Genomic DNA, 23,616 nt, shown 5'->3' with positions numbered 1-23,616 from the left:
CACTGGCCCAGTGGGGCCCAACTGTGAAAAACTGTGAGTGTGACCTGTATATGTCTGTCTACTGTCCTCTTACGTGAAAATCTTGCGAGTGGGGCAAAAAGAGGCTCCAGAAAAATCGCTCACCCAGAGGCCATTTTCAGGGAGGGACTACAGAGCATGAAAACCGGCAAGGCTTTGCAAAAGCCGGCTCCCTGTGTGTGACACCAGGCGGGGAAAATCCACGAAAGTACACCGGCCCAGTGGGACCCAACTGTGAAAAACTGTGAGTGTGACCAGTCTATGTCTGTCTACTGTCCTCTTGCGTGAAACTCTTGCAAGTGGGGCAAAAAGAGGCTCCAGAAAACTCGCTCGCCCAGAGGCCATTTTCAGGGAGGGACTACAGAGCATGAAAACCGGCTAAGCTTTGCAAAAGCCGGCTCCCTGTGTGTGACACCAGGCGGGGAAAATCCACGAAAGTACACCGGCCCAGTGGGACCCAACTGTGAAAAACTGTGAGTGTGACCTGTCTATGTCTGTCTACTGTCCTCTTGCGTGAAACTCTTGCGAGTGGGGCAAAAAGAGGCTCCAGCTCCGCTTTGCTACGCGGCCATGCACTCTTTCTAAGGAAAGAACACCATTGCAACAAGAAGGAAAAATCACACTAAGAACGGCGCTATATCACAGAAGCAAACATTTCTCTTCGGACTGTCTTCTCTGTTGCATGCTCGGGCCTAAGATTTGACCCAGTGTGAGGCTTCATCCACGGAGTACTCCCCTCCCTTACAGGCAAGTCAGCCCATCCAGAAAGGGAGGAGCCAGAGGAGTGTGCTGCCTGCATCATATAGACAATGAATACCACCACAACACGTAGAAAAACCCACAATACAAGTGTGACAATGGGGAAACAACGCAGGCCAGCATCAGACATAGAGAATGAAGATGACAATTCTGAGGACCAGATAATGACCAACCAACTAATCAACCTCTCAGATAAGGACTTTAGACTAGCAATGTGGAAGATGCTCAAAGATCTCCAAGAAACCATGGATCGAGTTGAACAGAACACTAATAAGAATCAAGAAAATATGAAGACAGAAATCACAAAACTCCAAACTGAAATAACATGTCAACTAACAGGACTGAAAAAGTCAGTAAACGAAGTGAATGACAAAATGGATAAGCTCTGGGACAGGGTATCAGAAGCTGAGAATAGACTTGGTGCTGTGGAAGATGAGCTACATAACAATTCCATACAGCAGGAGAGATTGGACAAAAAACTTAAAGCAAATGAGCAGACAATGGAAAAATTAGTCAAAGAATGGGAACAGATGAAAATAGAAGTCTATGATAAGATCAACAGAAACAACTTAAGAATCATTGGAGTCCCAGAGACCCAGGAAGAAAATTTCCAGGAAGAATCAACGGTCAAGAACATCATTAAAGAGAAACTTCCAGAGCTAAAGAATATATGATCAAATCCTGCATGCCCGAAGAGTACCAACCAAAAGAGACCCCAGAAAAACCACCCCAAGACACATCCTAGTCACAATGACAAATCCCACAGATAGAGACAGAATTCTGAAAACAGCAAGATCAAAAGGGGAAATCATGTTCAAGCAAGCTTCCCTGAGATTTACAGCAGACCTGTCACCAGAAACACTCAATGCCAGAAAGCAGTGGTAGGATATTGTGACAAGACTGAATGAAATGAATGCTTCACCCAGAATACTATACCCAGCAAAACTCACTTTCCGGTTTGACAGAAGAATACATGGTTTCACAGACAAAAAACAGCTCAGAAACTTCACAGACACAAAACCAGTCTTAAGAGAAAAACTGAAAGACCTAATCTAAGACAAGACTACCCAAAAGAAACACCAAATTTCGAAATAAAGATGGCGTTAAATCCCAGGACAATTCTTTCTCTCAACGTCAATGGACTAAATGCACCAGTTAAGAGACACAGAGTGGCTAAATGGATCAAAAAACTCAATCCAACCTTCTGTTGCCTACAAGAAACGCACCTGAATAGTCAGAACAAACATAGACTCAAAATAAAAGGCTGGAGAAAAATTATCCAAGCAAACAACACCCATAAAAAAGCTGGAGTGGCCATACTAATATCAGATAATGCAAACTTTATACTCAGGAAGGCTGTAAGGGACAAAGATGGACATTTTATATTAATCAAGGGGTACGTAGAGCAGGAAGAATTCACTCTCCTAAACATATATGCACCGAATGAGGGGCCAGCAAAATATTTAATACAACTGTTGACAAATCTGAAAAATAATATCAACAACAACACAATAATTGTGGGGGACCTTAACACGGCTTTGTCAACACTGGATAGGTCAACCAGCCTGAAACCCAACAAGAATATACTAGACCTGAGGAGAGAAATGGAAGAAAGAGGCCTAGTGGATATATATAGGACACTCCATCCCCAGAAACATGGATACACATTCTTCTCCAATGTACATGGGACATTCTCCAGGATAGACTACATGCTGGCACATAAAACATACCTCCATAAGATCAAGAGGATAGAAATTTTGCAGACTACCTTCGCTGACCACAAGGCTCTGAAATTATTTGTGAACTCCAAAGGGACTCAGAAGAAACACTTTAACACCTGGAAGTTAAACAGCCTCATGCTCAATAACCAGTGGGTCCGAGATGAAATCAAGGAGGAAATCAAAAGGTTCCTGGAAACACATGACAATAAAGACACAAACTATCAGAACTTATGGGACACAGCAAAAGCAGTACTGAGAAGAATATTTATAGCTTTGCAAGCACACATCAGGAAGGAAGAAGGAGCTTACCTGAGTAGCTTAATGACACAGCTAATAGAACTAGAAAATGCTCAACAAAAGGACCCAAGAATAGGAAGACAGAAGGAAATAACAAAGCTGAGAGCAGAAATCAACGAAGTGGAAACTCAAAAAACAATCCGAAAGATCAACGAAAGCAGAAGCTGGTTCTTTGAAAAAATAAACAAGATTGATAGACCACTGGCAAAACTAACAAAGAAAGGAGAGAGAGAAACTTGATAACTCGTATCAGGAATGAAAAAGGAGAGATCACTACTGATATGACAGAGATTCAAAGGGTAATCAGAAACTACTTTGAAAAACTCTATGCCACTAAAAATGAGAACCTGGAAGAAATGGATAAATTCTTGGACTCTTATAATCTTCCACGGTTGAAGGAAGAGGATGTAGCATATCTAAACACCCCCATCACCATTGATGAAATTAAAACAGTAATCAAATGTCTGCCAAAAAACAAAAGCCCAGGTCCAGATGGATTCATTAATGAATTCCATCAAACTTTCCAAGAGGAACTACTGCCAATCTTGGCAAGACTCTTTCATGAAATTGAACAAACAGAAACACTTCCAAATAGCTTTTATGAAGTCAACATCACCTTGATACCTAAACCAGACAGAGATGCTACCAAAAAAGAAAATTACAGACCAATATCACTGATGAATGCAGATGCAAAGATCCTCAACAAAATCCTGGCAAATAGGATTCAATGCCTCGTTAAAAAGATCATCCACTACGATCAAGTAGGTTTCATCCCAGGAATGCAAGGCTGGTTTAACATCCGTAAATCTATCAACATAATACACAACATCAATAACAAGAAAAATAAAAACCACATGATCATATCAATAGATGCAGAGAAAGCATTTGATAAGGTCCAACACCCATTCTTGATCAAAACTCTCAGCAAGATGGGAATGGAGGGAACCTTTCTCAATATAGTGAAGGCCATCTACCACAAGCCAGTGGCAAATATTATCCTCAATGGAGAAAAACTAAAAGCCTTCCCTCTAAATTCTAGCACAAGACAAGGTTGTCCTCTCTCACCACTCCTATTCAACATAGCACTGGAAGTACTTGCTATAGCGATTAGGCAAGAAAAGGATATCAAGGGAATCCAGATAGGAAAGGAAGAAGTCAAGCTCTCACTGTTTGCAGATTACATGATACTCTAATTAGAAAACCCTAAAGACTCTATCAAAAAGCTTCTAGAAACAATAGACTCATATAGCAAGGTGGCAGGCTACAAAATTAACACACAAAAATCAATGGCCTTTCTATACACCAATAGTAATAAGGATGAAATGGACATTAAGAAAATGGAGAGCCTATCTAGAGTACAGGCAGGGGTCGGGTGGGGAGAAGGGAGACTTGCGACATTGGTGATGGGAATGTTGCACTGGTGATGGGTGGTGTTCTTTACATGACTGAAACCCAAACACAATCATGTATGTAATTAAGGTGTTAAAATAAATTTAAAAAAAGGGGGGGGGGGAATAAGGGAGGCACCAGGACCAAACGGGTGCAAGACTACTAAGTATTAGGTTAGATACAGAGGGAACAACATATTCTGGCAGCCCTAGGGGTGAGGGAAGAGCATATGGGAGGTAGGACAAAAACGGAAGTGTAGGGAGGACAAATTGGTGATGGAAATCCCCCCTGATTTTATGTAAATATGTACCTAAAATATTATTGTCAACAATATGTAAGCCACTATGATCAAAATAAAAATTAAAAAAAAAATAGTGGGAAAACTATCCAAAGAATTGAGTTGGGCGTGGGGATTGAAAGGGAGTAGCATTGGAGTCCTTGGTAGAGGGAGATGGTACACTAGTGATGAGTGTGATGTTGGAATTATATGTTTGAGACACTATTATTAATAGTAACATAAACCACAGAATCTCAATCAATAAAATAATTTTAATTTAGATGAGTAAAAATTGAATGTGAAATTCTATGAACAGCTTAAATGTAAATCCTCCTTATAACACACCAATTTAAATAAAGTCCCACCTATTTTTTTAATTATTAAAGACTTTCTTTTAGAGACATTTCATATTTACATTAACACTAAGGGGAAGGTGCAAAAATCTCTCATACACTCATTCTTTGCCTCTACATAACCTCCTCATTATCTGTCTATGGATGTGGCCTTCTAATGGCATATTTCAGCTGATGACTTTGCAGTGGTATGTCAGCAGTGTCCAAAGCCCACAGTTCACATTAGCTCTCATTTCATGTGAATTCTAAGGGTTTGAACAAATATGTGAAGCCATGTAGCCATCACTGTGCTCTTCCTCAAAGAATTTCCAGTGCCATAAATTTTCTCTGTACTCAGCCTATTTATCCCTTTCTACTGACCTAACCCCTGCCTTCATTGCTTGTTTTACACATATCTCCATATTTGACTTTTCTACCATTCTACAGAAATGTGATAATCCTTTCATGTTGGCTGCTTTCACTTACTGATTTTATATATTTAAGGTTCTGCATGTCTTTCAAGATAGGATAGCTGTTTGTTTTAATTATGAATTATATTCCAATGTCAGGTTGTACTATAACTTACTCTCCATTCACCTACTGAGATATATCTTGATTCCTTCCTAGTCTTGACAAATTAAATAACAAATAAAGTTTGTTATAAACATCTATAGGCAGATTTATCTGTAGACATCCACTCCCTAATCTTGTGTAATGCTAAGAAGCATGACTACTGGGTCCTAGGAAGAGTATGTTTAGTTTTTAAAGAAAACCACTGAACTGTTCTTCAAAGTAGTTTCCATTTTTGACAGCAAAGATGAGAATTCCTGTTGTTTTGTCCATGTCATCTCCAGCACTTGGTATTGGTATTGTCAGTGTTCTAGACTTTGGCTGTTTAAATAGATGACTTATGATGTAGAACATCTTATATGTGTGTTTGACATCTGTATATATCTGATGAGGACTCTAACATCTAGGAACTTTATAATCTTGCTTTTTTTTTAAGTTTTTGGATCACACCCGGCTCGTGCTCAGGGGTTACTCCTGGCTGTCTGCTCAGAAATAGCTCCTGGCAGGCACAGGGGACCATATGGGACACTGGGATTCGAACCAACCACCTTAGGTCCTGGATCGGCTGCTTGCAAGGCAAGCACCGCTGAACTACCTCTCCGGGCCCATAATCTTGCATTTTTATATTAAGGTCTATATTTTTGTAAAAGGTGTAAGACCTTTGTCTATCTCTTTGTTTCTTTATTAAAAATGAGTTGAGTGCTTTTGAATATTTCTTTATTAAAGATGAGTTGAGTGCTTTTTGTTTTTTTTCTATTCTAATCATTAATACATTTCTTTTTTAACTAATATCTGTATTTTTATATAGTAAGTCTTTAAGTCAAGTAGTATCAGTCTTTCAACTTTGGTCTTCTTCTGTACTGTGCCGATTATATGGGTCTTCTGCATCTATATATAAATCTTATAATCACCTGTTGATGATTGCAAAATAGTTTATCAGAATCTTGATTGAATGAATTTCTCCATCAAGTTGAAAAGATCTGATATTTTGCACTATTGAGTCTTGTTACCCATGACTCCATTTCTTAGTTCTTTAAAAGGTTTTATAGTTTTATAGTTTCTTCATGTAGATATTGTATGCCTTTTATTTTAAATACAGTTATGCCATAAATGGTATTATATTTAAAAATTTAAATCCACTGTTTATTGTTGATGTACAGGAAAGTGCCTGACTTTATATAGAAACCTTGTTTCCTGTAATAATTTATAATTACTTACTTGTTTTAGTTCTAAGAAAATTCCTTAACCAATCTTTTAGCTCTTCTGCATAGTCATTTTTTCATCTATGGAAGAAAAAAATTTTATTGCTCCCTCCCATTATGATAATATTTATTTTCTTTTCTTTAATTGTTGTATCAGTGACTGATATAGGAGTTTTACAAGAGTCATGAGAGACTTTGCATTCGATTTTATTGGGAAGTTTTCCAGTTTTTCACTATGTGATGTAGGGTTAGTTGTGAGTTTTTTATAGTCTTTATCTCGCTGGGGAGATATTTTACCAATACTATTTTACCAATACTATTACCAATAGTAATTTATTATTATAAATGAGAGTTGGTTTTTGTTAATATTTTTATTTAGTAATATATTTTTCTCTGTTCGTCTGTAATGTAGACTACATTCATTTTTTACATTTTTGTCAGCATGTTCTTACTATGTAACACATAGTATTTGTTCATGTACACATTGTATTTGTTCATGGTATGTAATTCCTATTATACAATGTTTGGCTTAATTTGCCATATTTTGTGAGGTTTTTTTTTTAAGTAAATTAGTTTTATAAAGAAGAAGAATGAGAGATTAGCCAGAGAGAGATAAGGAAGAAAGGTAAAAAAGTAAAGGAAATTTGTGTTCTAAAGAAAGACATTGTCAATGCCAGAATGGAGTGCTGCAGAGTAAAGGAGAGATTCTGCATCCAGAGATGGAAAAGGAGCAGACTCATATTTGCAAAATTTTGTTGAAATTTTTCAAGTCTCTATTCATGAGAGATATAGGTCAGTAACTTTTTTATAAATAATTTCCTAGCTTTGGTAATAGGTGTAATAGATAGGTTTTAGTATAATACTGGTCTCATATAATGATTTAACAAGTATTCTCTGCTTATATCTTTCAGAAGGCATTTGCAGAATTGTTATAAAATTTTCCTTAAATATACAGTAGTTCATTCATCTGAATCCAGTGCTTTCTGTTTTAAAGGTTATTGGTATTTTAGTAAGTATTTTTAACATAAACTATTTGCTTGTTTCTTCTCCAAGGAGTTCTGGCAAATTCTCTCTTTCAATTAATTACTTTGTCACCCAGGTTACCAAAACTCTTCCTTCCTCCCACCCTCCCTCCTTTCCTTCATTTCTTCCTTCCTTTACTTATATTTGAGAAGGCTATATTTTGGGGGCACACAACAATCCTCAGGGCTTACTCCTGGCACTGCACTCAGAGATCCCTCCTGGTGAGACTTAATGGACCATCTGGGATAATGGGGATCAAATCCAGATAGGTTGCATGCAAGCCAAGTGCCTTACCTTGCAGTAGTATGACCCAAGCTTACAAAATCTATGAGCAAAAAAAAAATTGTTCATAATATTTATTTCTTATCCTTGAAATGTTGTTTTGATTTTTTTTCTATTTTGTCTAATATTAGTGATTTGTGATTTAATCTATTTCAGAGATTTTCAATTTTATTGATCTTTTCCAAAAAGCATGTTTTAGTTTCAATGATTTTTCAGTTGATTTTTGATTTTCAATTGTATTGCTTTTTTTTCTTTTTCTTTGCTGAAGGAAAAAAACCAAACTCCCACATAGAAAGCATGTGCTTTGAGCTATTCAACTGACTCTAAATGATCTCACATATCTTAGTATGTTGCACTTAATCTACTTCAAAATATCTTTTATTTTATCTTTAGAAATCCTCTTGTGTTACTTAGAACCTTGATTATTTGGGGGGAGGCAGTTTGGACCACCTTCTCTGCGCTCACGGTATACTCCTGGCACTCACTGCTCATGGGGGTTTAGATGCTATGTGTCAAGGCTTAAACCAATGTTGGCTGCATGCAGGACAAGAACTTTGTCCCTTATACCATCTCTATTGCTCCTAAAGCCTCATTTCTCAACCTCTACATTTTCTAAAACTTTATGTTTATATTTCTTTTACTGACTTATAGTTTAATTCCACTAATGGCCTGAGAGCAGACCTTGTATTATTTCTGTTCTTTAAATTTAAGGTTTGTTTTATGGCCCACAGTTGATGAATGACTTATATGAACCAGTAAGGAATGTGAATTTTGTTGTTGTTAGCTGGAATCATCTATAGATGTAAATCATATAAGCCTGATTAATGGTCCCTTCTATATAGAGAGACTCCTTTCTCCCTATTTCTTGAAGCAAACCTCACAATATAGTTAATTGGTATTGTTTCATCTCTAAACATATGTTCCACTTTTTTCCTGTCTATATTTTAAATAGTAGATATCCTATTGTTTAGAAAGTACTTTCCCAATAAATGATGAGATTCAATTCTTCAGGAAGATCTTAAATTTATCTTTACCCAATAACATAATCTTACCTTTGTTGAGCAAAAAATATGATCAGAATTGTAAGAAATATAAGCACTTATAATAAAAATAGATTTTAGGGGCACAGAGATGTTTCAGAGGTCTGTAATACATATTCTTTATGCAGAACTGCTAGGTTCAATTTCCAGTAAACCTGGGATCTGATCCACGTTTCCATCTCCATTCCTACGTCCATTTCCACCAAGAATTGCAAAAACAGGTGTAATGCAAAAAGGAAAGGGAAAAAAACAAACAAAACAAATCAAATCAAAACATATTTTAACAATATTCTCATTAACTGATCAAGTGAGACAAGAAATCAATGAGGCTTATAGAAGATTCTAATAACATGATAGAAAAACTCTACTTTTTTTTTAGTTTTTGATTGTTGTTTTTGGGCCTTACCTAATCATAGTCAAGGCTTATTCCTGGTTCTGTATTCAAGGATTACTCCTGGCAATATTAAAATATGCTGATGACCAAACTGTCAAAGTCAGCAATGTGCAAGGCAAATGACAAGCCCATTTTTAATACAAAAACTCTCCACAAAGATATGTCACCCAAGAAAATGAATGGTTAAGGTCACTTATGACATGCCCATAAGAAAATCATAGTCAGTGGTTAAAAAAATGAAAACTTTTCCTCAAAGTTCAGGAACATATCAAGGATATACTCTTTCACTATTTTAATACAGTATTTGAAGTTCTAGCAAGAGCAATTAGACAAAAAAGGATATAAAACTTAAAAGTAAAAAGCAAAACATAATTATCATTATTTTCAGATCACATAAAACCCCAAGACTCTAGTAAAAAAAAGACTTAGAAATAATAAGCAATATAGAAATAATTGTGATATAGAAAATTACTAGGCTATAAAATTGATATACAAATATCTGTTAATTTCTATACTCAAAAAACTAGAAGAAAACTCAGGAAAACCATCACATCAAAAATAAATTAAGTATTTTGGAATAAAGTTAATTAAATGTTTAAAAACCTTATACATGTAAAATTATTTTATTATTGAAAGAAAAAATGATACAACTCAATGGAAAGATAGTCCTAAGATGGCTACATTGCTTAAAACAATACACAGACTCAATACTAAGGCTATCAAAATTACAACAGGGTACTTTTCAAAAATAGAACAAGGTCCAAGGTACAGTAGGTAGTGGGACACTCTTCTTGCACAAAGCAGACCAAGATTTTATCCTTGGCATCCCAGGTATTCTTCTAAGCCCCTAAATACAGAGCCAGGAATAACCCTTGACCCAAACAAAATAAATAAAACAGAACATAGGACAAATAAACAGAAATTTATTTAGAACTAGGTAAGACCATGAACAGCAAAAATTCTGCCAATGAGCCAGAGCAATGATTAAACAGATAGAGCATATGTCTTGCATGCAGGCAACCCAGGTTTGATCCCACACAACCTATCTGGTCCCCCAAGAACTGCCAGTAGTAATTCCTGAATGTAGCCTCAGAAATAACTCCTGGTCAGAACTAACATACAATGCAAGGTGTGACGCAAAAACAAACAAAAAAATCCTCCAAAGGAAAAAAAAAAAAACAGTCCTCAATTTCAAGTTCTATTAAAGAGTAATTGTGGCCAGAGCACAGAAAGTAGGACATTGCTTTACACGCAGCCAACCTGTGTTCAAACCTTGAAATCCTATATGGTCACCCATGCCTGCCAGGAGTAATTTCTGAATGTAGAGTCAGGAGTAATGTCTGAGCACTGCCGGGTGTTGTCCAAAAACAAAAAGTTATAGTAATTAAAATAGTATAATATTGGGATAGAAAATAAAGGAAGATCAATGGAACATAACAGAGTTCAGAAACAAAATTCTATGAATATGGACATCTAATTTGTGATTAAAAAAAACAAGATCTTAATATAAAAAATTTCTTCAATAATGGTATTGTGAAAATTGACTGGCCACATGGAATTATATCATTGTCTTATTGAATCATTAAAAATGGCTAATCTTTGGACAGACTGGTCTGCCTGGAGCCCAGAGTTGGTCTTATGCCAATAAACCTCAGTGGTGAGGCCTTCCTGTAATCAGGCCAAGGATTTTTTTTCCGTTTTCCCCATATTTTTCTGGGCCTATGCAAACAACGGTGATTGCCACTGTCACACCTTTACTATTTTTTCTTTAACCCTTGTTCTTTAAGAAAAAAAACAAACAATTTACTGAACTTAAAAACAAATAACTGTAGTAGAATGCCTGTCTCAAATACAGGCAGGGGATGGAAGGGGGGCATTGGAAGAGGGGAATGTTTCACTGGTGAAGGGGGGTGTTCTGTTTGTGACTGTAACTCAACTATAATCATGTTACTTAAATAAATAATATATTTATTTTAAAAAAAGGCTAATCTCTAGTACCTAAAACTGTAAAATACACAGATGGAAACATAATTGATATGTTCCTGGACACCAATCTTATATTTCTACATATTTGGAATCTGACTCTTAATGGAAAGGGAACAGCATAATAAAAAAAAAATGAAATTAAACAAATGGACTACCCCCAAACTGCATGTTTAAAGTGGTGTTAATGACCTACATTTCACCACCACAACCATCTAAGATATGACCAAGCTTTTCAGACTCATTCCTAATCTTGGAAGAGATGTAAGCCAAATCACTGAAACATATCAGCCCAATTCTATAGATTCAAGACAGGATTGAGGGAGTAGGTGAGAAACTGAAGACAATGATGAAGATAAGTTCACACTGCTGGTTGGATTGATATTGATATTGATATTGAATTCTGAAAGCAATTCTCATATGAACAGTTTAGTATACCATGGTGTTTAAATAAAGTTTAAAAATATTTAGCATGGAGTCAATATTCAAATTATAAAAAGAATTCATAAAATAAGGTATTTTTAATCTGATACTTGAGAGATAGTAAGAGTTCCCTTGCACACAGCTAACCCTAGTTCAGTCCGTCCTATCACATATTTGGTCCTTCAAGCAGCATCAAGATTGATTCTTAAAGAGTCAGATATATGCTCAGTCAGGTGTGGGCCCAAAATATCAAAAAGATAGCCAATAAATAAGCAAATAAATATTTTATTCAAGGAAAAGAGAGTCTGAACAGACACGACTTCATAGAAGACATACAAATCATACATGCAAGATTTTTATCCTATCTTTCTATTAGAGAAATGGAAATCAAAACAAGAGATATTACCTCAATACCTATGGCTCTGGCTAGTATCCAGAAGACAAAAGTCAAAAGCTGGACAGGATATGGAAGGCAGAAAACCCTTTTCCATTGTTTGTGAGAATGTAAATTAATGCCTTATGAAGATTCTTCAAAAATTAAAAATAGATGGAGCTGGAGAGATTGTACAGGAGTTAAACCTCTTGTTTTGCATGTGGCTGATCCAATTCAATTCACCACACTATATATGGTCCCTCAAGCACTGCCAAGATTGATCCCTAAGCATGGGTCAGAATAAGCCCTTAACATTACCACAAAGGGAAACAAATTAAATATATAATGCTGGGGCCAGAGTGATAGCGTGGAGGTAAAGCATTTGCCTTGCATGCAGAAGGACGGTGGTTCGAATCCTGGCATCCCATATGGTCCCTCGAGCCTGCCGGGGGCGATTTCTGAGCGTAGATCCAGGAGTAGCCCCTGAGCACTGCCGGATGTGACCCAAAAACAAAAACAAACAAAAAATATATATATAATGCTACCCAATTCGCCCTCTTGAAGTTATTTACCTCCAAAATATAAAGACTCAATTTTAAGGATATATTCATATTTCTAAATTTATTTATTTTTTAGGTCACCTGGTGGTGTTCAGTGTTTACTCCTGACTCTGTGTTCAGGGATCACACCTGATGTGTGGGAATTACATAAGGATCAAAGTGAGTTGCATGCAAGGCAAATGCTCTACCTTTTGTTCTATCACTCTGGCCACTTTTAGCTTCATAGTTATTGCAGCATTATTAATAATACCAAAACTGCCTAACAAGTGACACAAGGATAAAGAAGATGATGTATATATGTACATATATATGTATAATAGAAGAATATTGAACTATTAAAAATAATTTTAAGAAACTATCACTTGCAACAGTGTACCCACCAATGGACCAGAAGACTTGATGAACTAAGCCAGATGGAGAAAGACAAAGAACATATTGCTCTACTCATACATGACATACACAGAAAATAAACAATTAGATAAACCAGAATAAATTTTGGACTACAAGACCACTTAGTTACCAGAAGGGTGAAGAGAAGGAAAGTAGGTAAAATAGGAACAAAGAAGAAAATTACATGATGAAAAATAGCTTTAGACTTTTGTGGTGAACTTTATCTTATGAGAAAGACCACACCCAATGGTACTCAAAACTTACAACTGGCTTACAACAGGATTTACTACTTCAGGGATCATTCCTGAAGAAGATAGGGGACTGAAAGGGTGCCTGAAATTAAACCAAGAGCACGGTATGCAAGGCAAATGCATTATTGGCTATACTATGCCTCCAACCCATTTTGTAGAAAACTTAGAAGAATACATACAGATTTTAATTTTTAAAGTTGCACATCTAATACATATATATTTTACTTCAATTAAAAATTTTAAATAGAGGGGCCTTAGTGGTGGCACAAGGCAGGAGTCTGCCTTGCATGTGCTAGCCTAGGACGGATCACAGTTCAATCTCCCAGCATCCCATATGGTCCCCCAAGTCAGAAGCAATTTCTGAGAGCATAGCCAAGAGTAACCCTTAAGCATCACCGGGTGTGATAAAAAATATATGTTAATAGATAAAAGATTTAGATAAGGAAAATATTAAGGTCTCTGTCACATATTCTTATGTGTATTTCTTGTTTTATTTTTAACAAAGCCTTAAAAAAACACCAAAAAATCATTCTTCATTTACTGCTCTAAACAAAACAGGTCATACAAAGACTTGGCAATAATTGTAGTTTATTGGTTTCGACTTTCAATTCTATAAACATTAAAATGATCATATGAGGATATTATGGAAAACTTCATGCCAACATACTTTAAAATTTAGATGACAGGGACCAAAAAAATGTCACTAAAACTAGTACAAAAACAGAACCATCTAAATTGTTTCATAATTATTACAGAACCTGAATTCTCGATTTAATTCCTCCCCTTGGAGAAAACCAACAGGCCCAGATGGCTTTGCTTGTGAATTCCACCAAACATTTCAACAGACTTTTCTAGAGAACAATAAAGCCAGAGTCTAATTCCCATCATTTTTGAGGAAGCTTCTTTAACCTTGATATTAAAACATGACAAAAACATTATGAGAAAGAAAACGTTTAAGCCAATATCACCCCCAGAACACAGACTGAAAATCCTAAATAAAGTATTTACAAATTAAATGTAGCCAAATATTAAAATTTGTGATATTGTCATAAAATAGTATGATCAAATTCATCATCCAGGACCAGAAGGACCAGCTCCATGGGGCTCAGCACAAGCTTTGCATGTAGGGAAACTCAGGTTCAATCCCTGGTACCAGATGGCCCCTCAAGCACTGCCAGAAGTGACCCATCAGAACCATAGGAATTGAGCTAAAAACAAACATACCACCATCCACTCATAATAAAAGTTTTTAGTAAACTAGATAGAGAAGGGAATCTTCTTATTTTGAAAAAAAATAACATAGCACCCATATCATTGATAAATACATAACAGACTAATCTTAGAGTCAAATGGTGAAATCTTACCTACTGAGACCTAGAGCAAAACAAGCAGATTGATCCTCATTACTTCTACTCCATAAGGAATTTCAAGCCAGTGCTGGCAGGAAACACAGCTAATATAAAATTCAGGAAGGAAAAAAAAGAAGAAAAAGTAGGAAATAAAACTCATTGTTCACTGATATTATATGTGTGTTTATAGAAATTCCAAAGGAGAAATACAAATTGGTAGAGCCACTGTAGAAAATAGTGGGAAGGGTTCTTTAAAAATGAAAAAAAAATTATGATCTGATTCAGAAATTTTACTTATGAATATGTATATATATGTTGTTTGTGTGTATATATCTGCCTATGTAATGAAATTTAAAAATCTTAAGGAGATATCTGTACCTCCCAAGTTCTTTACAGTATTATTCACAATAGCCAAGACAAGAAAATAATTTGAGATCTTGAGTAGATGAATAAAAAGATGCAATTGTGTGTATTTGTGTGCATGCTCATACTGTGTTCTTTTTTAGCCCTAAAGAAGCACATTCTGCTATTTGCAACAGTATGCATGAATCCTGGGGACATTATGCTAAGTCAGACAAAGAAAGACAAATACCATACACTTGCACTTATATACGGAATCTAAAAAATGTGAAATTGAAATAATTGGTGTTTGCTAGACGTGGGAGGAGAAGAAAAGATGGTCAGAAAATATAAGCTTTCTATTACAAGATGAAGAGTAGGGGAACCATTGTACAGCAATAGATGCACCAGCAGTCAAGAACAATCTCAGCTGATTCTTATATTGTGCCTCAAACTAAAAACACTCGAATACCCATTGGAGCCAGAGCAATAGCAAAGCGGCAGGGCATTTGCCTTGCCTACAGCTGATCTGAGACCTCCCGAGTTCAATCCCCAGCATCCCATATGGTCCCCGAGCCTATCAGGAGTGATTTCTGAGTGCAGAACCAGGCCTAACCCCTGAACGCTGACAAAGGTGCCCCCCCCCCAAAAAAAACAACCCAAAAAAGAGTTAAATGAACTGGGGTTGGATATGTAACTAAGTGATAGAGCAAATATTTCACTTATGTGAAACCCTGGGTTTCATTCCCACCACAAATAAATACAAATAAAAATGGGTACATTTTAGGTATCTTTATCCAGCATATTATAACATATTGAGAATGAATAAACTGACACTGCGATTCAAACCAGGATTGATTTCTTTCCTCAAAGAAAGCCAGTCATGTAAGCATTCACAATGTATCATTCTGTTTACTCTAAGAGTTAAAATAGTGATCAGAGAAAAGACACAGCTGGTAAGACATTTGCCTTTCATGGAGCCGACCCAGGTTTGTTCCCCAGCAACCCATATGCTTCCACTAGCCTGTAATTTCTGAATGCAGAATCAGGAGTGAGACCTGAATTCCATCAGATGTATTCTCAAAAATCAGGAAAAAAATATTCAGAATGGACACAATGAAATTATAGCATTTAGCAATACAAAAACACTATAAAACATGCAAGACAATGATTTCCATAAGACCTAGGGGCTAGAGAATGGGTGCAGAGCAGACTCTACAAGGACTTTGCATATATTGACCAAATTGTTTCTTGATTTGGATGTTGGTTATTTGAGGGTTTGCTTTAAGATAAATCATGTTTTTTACATTTGAGGATTCTTCCCCTAATTTTGCCTTTTAATTTAACCAACTTTTAATAATGGAATGTTTTGATATTTTTGTACTTTAGAGGCATAATTGGCAGAGTATTTTATGTGCATAATACAATGATTTGGTCACTGTATCTGTTATAAAATGATCATGACAGTAAGTCTAGCTACTATCTATTACCACATATCATAAAATTTTTCTCATTTTTGGGCTGGCCACAAACGGTGATGTCAAGTAACTCTTCTGGTAGGAGTGGAGGACCATATAGGTGCTGGGGATTGAAACTTGATGAAGTGCCTTACCCATTGTTTTATCTCTTCAGCCCACATTTTTTTCTTATGGCACACACACACACACACACACACACACACACACACACACATATATATATATATATATATTGTTTGTTTGTTTTTTGGGCCACACCCATTTGATGCTCAGGGGTTACTCCTGGCTAAGCGCTCAGAAATTGCCCCTGGCTTGGGGGCACCATATGGGACACCGGGGGATCAAACCGTGGTCCGTTCCTTGGCTAGCACTTGCAAGGCAGACACCTTACCTCTAGTGCCACCTCACCGGCCCTGTGGCACATATTTTTAAGTCTTCTAGTAACTTTCAAATAGTTGCTATATTGATAGTATATTCCTAGGAATTAAATATCTTTTTTGTTTGGTTTTGGGGCCATACCTGGCAGTGCACAAGATTTCCTGCTGTTCAGGGATCATTCATGGTAGCTTGGAGCTCTGGGATCCCATGCAGTGCTGAAGATCAAACTCAGGTCATTAGCACGCAAAGCAAGAGCTGACACTTGTTCTATCTGTCCCACCCAATTAAAATATTTTATAACCAGAAGTTATACCTCTTGATTACCACCATCATCCACTACTTTATTTTGGGTATCTTTGAGTCTAGGGTGCTTGTTTTTCTTCCAATTACATATCAAAGTGAGATAATATAGTATTCATCTTTCTCTATCTCATCTATTTCACTTAGCATAACACCCTCAAAATCATATATCAAATGGCAAGCTTTCCTTTTCTACATGTAAGTTTAAAAATGTAAAATCATAGAGACATTCAACAGGGATATGAAGCTGTTCATTGTGTCCAATGACACTGCTACTGGTCCTGCTTATTCTGCTTTTTCTATTGTTGACTAAATAGTCTTATATTGCAGCCCAATATCACACTGAATATATCATCTCACTTATTTGAATGAAGGACTTCAGAGCTTTCCTTTTAGGAAGGGTGAACTCTAAATATTGAGTATACAAAAATTGATGTGAAGCATATATCGTTTTAATTAAAAAATAATTATTTTTTTAAATTTCATTTATAGTCCATCCCAGGGGTCCTTTAAAGCTAAACCTACTGACTTCTTGAATCCAACTCCGGACAAGGCCAGAGACAGAAAGACCCTATTTCTCATGGCAGTTCAAACAAAATTAAAATATCCCCAGTTAAATACTAGAAAAAAATCCTTTAATGAAGATGTTGCTCAGAGCGCAGTGGCCACTCGAGGGAAATGATTTGAAGTTACATCATTCAGACATTTAAATTATAGTGAATAAAGTATTCCGAAGCACCACAAAGAATTACATTTTGTGAAACTCATGAGGAAATTACTAGGATTTATAATGGGCCTTTTCTATGAGAAAATAAGCCTAGGAACCAGCCAGCTGTTGAATCAATGTTACCATAGATGGAGTGTTGGTGTATTGTCACTCAGTCCCTTCCTGAGAGCAGAGCATAAAAGGTTAGGTTAGCCAGAAATTAATAGGCTTTTTTTATTTAGTGGTTGGTTTCTTCAGAAAAAATCAACTTAATTATGAGAATTTTCCCTCAAGAATGATATGCTTCAGTACTCATTTTCTTTTAAATATACATTTTAATGCTTTCTACCCTCCAGGACTTTTGACCCCATTTCTCTAATGAACCAACATGTTGATAGTGAAAACAGTTCTGAATGAACCCAGCTTTATGCTTTAGCTGCTCACATTTAATTCTGTCTTCTCCAAGGATAATGAATTTCCCAAGACACTTCATGGTTCCACATTTCTCACTGTGGGGTTGGCCAGCACAGCCTAGTGAAGTACAAAGAACTTTGTGAGGTATAAGTCACTGGGGTTAGACTCTGGAATCACCCTTATCAGGTTGAAAAAAATGCTATTTGTAGACTTAATTTTAAAAGGACAATTACCATATTCTGTAAACCTACTGCTATTTCTTTATGCAGAGTCACCTATTGACACCTCTTGCTTCTTATGCCTTAAGTTCCTTGAACTCTAGTGCCTGTCCCATGCACAGAAGCACTTGGTATTTCCAGAGCTAATCTATGAAGATTACCAATGAATGACCAAAAGAAATTCTGATGAGCACTTCCTAATTAAGAATGACCTTTATTTCAAGAGCTTTTTTAGAGTTCCACCATTTTTAACCTCACTACCTCCCCCGCCCCCTTGGTAATAGCTGAAGTTTGACAGTCACTGTTTGCTGCCTGTAACAAACATATGGCTAATTGAATCAGAGTTGGGGAAAGAACAACCAGATTCCTAATTATGATCCTCTCCACACATTGAAGCCTGCATAAATAGGAAACAAGGATAAAGGCAGGCAGCTGAGCCAGAAAACATATTATTGCATAGTGGCTGAAGCAGGATACAAGTATTTCCAGAAATGCCTGAATATCACTTTGTTGTAGATGGGTTTTTTTTCTTTTCATCCTATAAACTTGTAAAAAAAAAAAAAAAGGCAGTTAGATGCTTTTATTTGTGTGGTTTTTCCAAGAAGGCGCCCTGGACATCTGCTACTTCATGTCCTGAAATTCTTGTAATCTTACATTGGTCCTTTGCATTTCAAAGAAGGAAGGAATTGTCTTTTCCTGTTCATAGATTTCCCCCATACTCACCATTCCAGTAATGAATATATGTAAATGTATTTTAAAATGTATACTTCATGGGGTCAGAGCAGTGGCACAAGCGGTAAGGCATCTGCCTTGCATGCGCTAGCCTAGGACAGACGGTAGTTCAATCCTCTGGCATCCCATAAGGTCCCCCAAGCCAGGAGCAATTTCTGAGCACATAGCCAGGAGTAACCCCTGAGCATCACTGGTGTGGCCCAAAAACCAAAAAAGAAAATTTTGCATTTCAATTTTAGGTAAAATTTTCTATAGTAGTTAATTTAATGGAAACATACTTCCTTTGAATTGCTTCTTTGAAGTGGAAGAAGGCAGGAAATAAAATACCAGTAACTGATCATCAAATATTTTTCTAACTGTGATAGGCATGGTACTGACTCCCATATGCACTGACAGAACTGTGAAATAATAAACCTGTGTTCTTCTTTGTGGGTGATGAGTGTTTGTGCCCCATCCAGCTGTGCTCAGCACTTACTCTTGGTTCTATGTTCAGAGATAACTCCCAATGGTGTGCAGAAAACCTTATGTAGTGTCAAAAATTGAATGTGGATAGGCTACATGTAAAGCAAGTGTCTTATCAGCTATACTATCTCTCCACCCCAAGATACAGTATTTTTAATTAGTTTTCAGTACTTGAGATAAACAAAATTAAATACAGAATAATAATAAAAGGTCAGATATGGTATATAGACAATAAAATAGTATTTGTTGGATGACCCTCCTATGCCTACACATTCTAGAATTGAAAAGTAATGAGAACAGTAGGTCTTAGTATATTAAATAACTTCTAATTGAGAATAAACCAAGAAAAGAATGTTATATATTTTGTTGACTTTAGAGAGAAGTTGTTTCTGGTTATAGGAATTTAGAGAGACTTTTTAAGTAATTGAAGCTATTTTTATTTTTGTGATTTCAAATTTTTATTATAACACCATGATTTACCTAGTTGTTCATAATACAAGTCATTTCAGGCATTAAATTAAATTGAAATTAAATTAAATTAAATTGAAGCACCAATCTCTCCACCAGTTTCCTCAGTTTCCCTTATACCATCCTAAACTGAGCCATCCAGGTACAAATAGACTTCATGTGGTTTGTTACAACACAAAGACATGAAATTATCAAAACTTATAAGGGTCAATAACTTATAAGGGTTATATATATATATATATATAACCAAATATAATTGTTATATCTCTCAATGGAGTTACTAAAGTCAGTGTCTAAGGATTTACTGATCTGTGCAAATTGTGCCTTCTGTGTTGCTGTTTAGGCTTATTGAGCTGGGTGGTCTACTTTCTCAACATATATGCGGTGATCCTTCTATAAAAATCTGAGGCATTGTGTGACCACTTGCTGGCCACATGGTCCAGGACCTATGGATCTGGAACAAATTTGGTGGCTTGGTAGTTTAATAAGGTTGTGGAGGTTGGGCCATTTCCAGTGAAAGGGAAAATATGGAATACTTCATGAATTTGCATGTCATCCTGTGCAGAGGTCATGCTAATAGTCTATGTATTGTTCCAATTTTAGTATACGCGCTACCGAAGCGAGCATGAATGTTTTAAGTTTTAATGGATGAGCAAAGTGATAAAGGAGAGGATGGAGATCATTGAGCTGAGATGGCTGAGCATAAGGCATTAATAGCAAGACAGAGGACATATGTGGGTGGCATGATTAATCGAGTTTGTTTGAGAAGGTCATACATAATACTTAACATTTTGCAGCATATCATAAATTTTACAGAGATATATGAAAAAAGGTTGTGTGAGATAGGCCTGAACATGGATGTCAGACAGGTCTTTGATGACCTTGATCACAGGATAACCATCATGACAAAAGGCAGTGATCCATCAATGCCCATAGATCAATTCAAATCTTAATCATTTATTCATAAAAAGAAATGTTTCATATTTTTTTTCTAAAATCTGTCAAGAACTTCTACATGGGAATTAATATATTACAGGGAAACAGATAGTCTAGTTCTCCATGAGATTCATTCTTGGGTTTTAACTGCATTTGGGAGAGGCACCTAAACAGAGTTATAAACTTCATTCTCATACTATTCTTCTTTTTGGCAGCTTTCAAGGTTTAATTAAGAAGCATATTTGTTAGCAATAATATTTTATCACATTTATTTAAATGCTAGGCAATACTGATAATGCAAAAAGCTTTCTTGAAATTTTATGGCAAAGGCCACCAATTGTTTATAGTAATAATTACTTCTTGTTAATAGTATATTAACATAAGAAAATTCATCATTTTTCACAGAAAACATGCCCCCATGAGGTTTCTAATAATGAAGTAAACATTTCATTCTTTCTTTGCTAGTATAATTATGTGTATGCTTTCTAGTTAATAAGATTAAAGCAAGAAAAGTAGGTGGACTTCTGGGAAGAAGTGATGTAACTTTATTCATATCTCTGCCTCCCCTTCCATAGAGAATGTGAATTGGATAAGTAGAGTTTTATCAATTGTCCTATAAGAGGAGGTGACTGAGAAAAGAGACTAGAAATAGAGAGAAGGGAACTAGTTTCCTGAAAATAATGAAGAACATTTGATATTTCAAATTGCATTTTTGCGGATTTTATTTTGTAGATTTATATATATATATATATATATAATTCTATTTTTCTTAAACCACTTATAGCTTGTCACTTAAAATCCAAGCTTCAGCAATTTGGGGGGGCCACACCCGGTAATGCTCAGGGGTTCTTGGCTATGCTCTCAGAAATCGCTCCTGGCTTGGGGGACCACATGGGATGCCGGGGGAATCGAACTGCAGCCGTTTCAATAATTTAATATACAAAATATACAAAATCCTTCAGATGTAGGATTACAGATTTAGTCTGTTTGTACCTCACTCAGTATAATGCCTTGTTACACATTGAATGGAATTATCTTGGAATGTAGCACCTTAGATTGGTGTTGAGACCGGATGGCCCCAACTCCAGGTGTGATGAGTCCTTCAGATTAAAAACTTGGAGGTACTATTTCTGAGCAGATAGCCAGGAGTAACCCCTGAGCACCGCTGGGTGTGGCCCAAAAACCAAAAAATATAAATAAATAAATAAATAAATAAATAAATAAATAAATAAATAAATAAATAAATAAATAAATTGGAGGTAGGGGCCCGAGAAAGAGTACAGTGGTAGGGAGTTGGCTTTGCACGCAGCAGATCCAGGATGGATGGTGGTTCTAATCCCGGCATCCGATAAGGTCCCCCGAGCCTGCTAGGAGTGACTTCTGAGTGCAGAGCCAGGAGTAACTCCTGAGTGCCGCTGGGTGTGACCCTCCCCCCGCCCCCCCACCCGCCCAAAATAAAAAACCTTGGAGGTAAAGGAAGTAGGCCCTTACATTTTCCAGATCTCCTGAGAGCTGACAGCTTGGAGCTTTGGCTTGCTAGGAGGTAAGGGATAAGGTGGAGAACTCCTCAAAAGCCTTTTCTGTAAGTGTGTGTGTGTGTGTGTGTGTGTGTGTGTGTGTGTGTGTGTGTGTGTGTGTGTGTGTGAGAATTATTTTCCAGACCACCATCTGATTCCAGACCCACATTTCTCCAATGTTCTGGTATTGGAATCTGAGGACTTAATTCAATACCAGGAAGGTAACTTCAAGGTCTAGACCACATGGTGTGCATGCAGGAGACCTGGCTTGATTCCTGGCATCACATGATCAAATAAATACCCCACAGATCAGCAAAGACAGACAGAGAAGATGGTGGGTAGGGCACACAGCCAATCTGGGTTCAATTCTTAGTACCTTAAATGGTCCCCGAGCTCTGCCAGGAGTATTCCCTGAGTACAGAGCCAGGATCCTGAGCATTGTAGCAATGCTCACTTTCACTCAGAGAGTGAAATGAAAGTTCAGAACAATAGAAATTAATATAAAACATCATATGTGAGAGTGTTAGAAATAGAAAATGTGAGAGTGTAAGAAAATAGGCACTTTTCACTTTCCCATACAAACTATCTTTCCATAACCTATATATGCTGGTTTTGTCGTTGTGACTTGATTTGACTAATAACATGCCAGCATGGGGACATGAGTCAAGGCTTGAACTCGTCCTCTTGCACCCCTTCCTATTGAACATGAGAAAACTTCAACTGAATAACCAGTACTCCTTTAATGTCTAAAATAAATATTCATAGAGAAGAATTAAAGCCAGCATGCAATCCAACTCTGGACAATTCAAGCCCAGCTGACAAAGGGTAAACCAGCCAGGATACATGGTATTAAAAATGATTATATTTTATGAGTTTGTCGTTTGGCAGTAGCACACGAATGCATATTTTTTTTTACAAATTCTGTTTATATTTACTAGGACTTCTACATTGAGGACTTTATGGTAGTTTTCAACCACCAAAATCATCAATACAGATTGTTGAAGAATTAGGATAGTAGACTTCCAGTATTTAGAA

At 36.5% G+C, this 23,616-nt stretch overlaps 1 protein-coding gene and 1 non-coding gene across 2 annotated transcripts in view; one reads left to right on the top strand and one right to left on the bottom strand.

Moving 5' to 3' along the window:
• The window catches only part of LOC126022027 (adenosylhomocysteinase-like), a 140,522-nt gene that overhangs the window by 68,702 nt on the left and 48,204 nt on the right, over nt 1-23,616 (top strand).
• LOC126023689 (U6 spliceosomal RNA) lies at nt 20,650-20,753 on the bottom strand. Its single transcript, XR_007500782.1, has one exon. It is a non-coding gene; the product is annotated as a U6 spliceosomal RNA (small nuclear RNA).

Source organism: Suncus etruscus, chromosome 11, assembly GCF_024139225.1.
Source record: "Suncus etruscus isolate mSunEtr1 chromosome 11, mSunEtr1.pri.cur, whole genome shotgun sequence".
Taxonomy (NCBI): domain Eukaryota; kingdom Metazoa; phylum Chordata; class Mammalia; order Eulipotyphla; family Soricidae; genus Suncus; species Suncus etruscus.
The sequence above is the reverse complement of the archived record's forward strand: the minus strand, read 5'-3'. Positions and strand labels throughout refer to the sequence as shown.